Source organism: Chiloscyllium plagiosum, chromosome 50, assembly GCF_004010195.1.
Source record: "Chiloscyllium plagiosum isolate BGI_BamShark_2017 chromosome 50, ASM401019v2, whole genome shotgun sequence".
Classification (NCBI taxonomy): domain Eukaryota; kingdom Metazoa; phylum Chordata; class Chondrichthyes; order Orectolobiformes; family Hemiscylliidae; genus Chiloscyllium; species Chiloscyllium plagiosum.
This window is the reverse complement of record NC_057759.1, coordinates 6786671-6788551: the sequence shown is the minus strand read 5'-3', so window position 1 is coordinate 6788551 and position 1881 is coordinate 6786671.

The following is a 1881-nucleotide window of genomic DNA, read 5'->3' as shown; positions in this document are numbered from 1 at the left end:
AGGGGAAGGAGCGTCCACCGGGCCCTTAACACAAGTGTGATGACTCCACCCTTTTTCAGCAGTTCGGACGGCTGTTTCAGTAGTCAGGAGGATTAGGAACGTCCCTCCCAGCTTGGCTGCAGTTTGGTATCTTTCCAGTTTTTTATCAGGACCCAATCATCCGGTTGTATTCGATGTACGGCGAACTCAAGTGGAGGTGTCTGGGTCAACAGACCCTTCATCCTAAGGACAGACAAAGAAGAGCCGAGCGCCACAATATAGTTCTTTAAAAACTTATCATTGAACTCTACAGTTGGTAATTCCCCTCTTCCACCCAAGAAAGGTAATCCAAACATCATCTCATAAGGAGAGAGGCCTATATCACGTCTAGGTGCAGTCCTAATGCGTAGCAATGCGATAGGTAAACATTTTGTCCATGGTAATCGAGTCTCGAGGACTAGGATAGACAATTGCTTCTTTAACGTTTGATTCATTCGTTCCACCCGCCCAGAGGAAGGCGGGTGCCAAGGTGGGTGAAATTCCCAAGCGATCTCTAATCCCACCATTACTTCTTGTAGGATCTTAGAGTTAAAATGGCTACCTTGGTCTGAATCTATACTTTCCACCACTCCATATCGAAGAATTATATGTTCTAAAAGAATTTTCACTACTCCATTTGAGGTAGCTGAGGACATTGGAAATGCCTTCACCCACCTAGTTAGGTGATCCATTAGGACTAATAAGTACTTTTGTTTCCCTAATGAGGTAATTCTGTGTAATCTACCTGTATTCTTTGAAAAGGTCTTACCCCAGGGTTTCTTCCACCTCTTGTCCCCCCTCCTTTTACTTTCTTATTAATCTTTTGGCAAGTCGGGCATCCTGTGCATACCTGCTTGGCTAATGTATATATCGCTTTACATCCGTACATTCTTAACACTATGTCACACATAGCTTGGGAGCCCCAATGACTGCCTTGGTGCAAGGTGGTTAGGATGTTTCTCATGACTGGTTTACTTAGTAACTCCCTTCCATCCGGGAGGATCCATCTTCCAAGGGTTGTCTTAGCCATCGTTACAGTTACTGCACTATCCTCCAACCCAATTTTTAAGCACAGCAATATAATCAAATCCCTACCTAATAGATTGCTCCCAATGTCAGGAATATATAGTAATTGTCCTATCACTTCCTCATCATTTATTCTAATTAGGGTTGGTTCAAAAATAGGCACCAAGAATTCTTCGCCTTTTACTCCGGAAACCTTAAGATACTCCTTAGTTAAGTTAACGCCGTTACGTCTAAAACTTAGGGATGATCGTGCCGCTCCTGTGTCCACCAAAAATACTGCCTCCTCCCCTGCAGGTCCCACCTTTAAGTTTATCAAGGGTTCCCTGTGGGGCTCAGGAGAAAGGAACACCTGACTCCCCTAATCTTCATCTAAGGTCATTAGGGAAACGGCTTCCCTTTCTCGTGCTAATTCCGGGCATTCCGTTTTAAAATGCCCCACTTTCCCGCAATGGTAACAACTGCCTGTTGCCTCTTTTCCCGGTTGTCCGACCTTTGTTTTTTGTGTCCTCCCCTATCCTTCCTGTTATCCCCTGATCCCAGTCTCCTTTTTGTTATTTCTTCTACTGCCACCACCATCATTTTGGCTTTCTGTTTCTGTTTCTCGTCTTCCCTTTTCACAGACACTTTCTGTGCCTCACATAACAGTTCTTCCATCCTGTCTTTCACTCCATCCATCTAATTTCTGTAATTTCTTTTGTATGTCCGGCCATGATTTAGTTACAAACGGGACCTTTAAGTATCCCTGTGCTATCGGATTATCGGGATCCATTCCCGAATACTTCCTTGTGGCCTCCTTGAGCCTTTTAAGAAATGCAGAAGGGGTTTCATCCTTCTCTT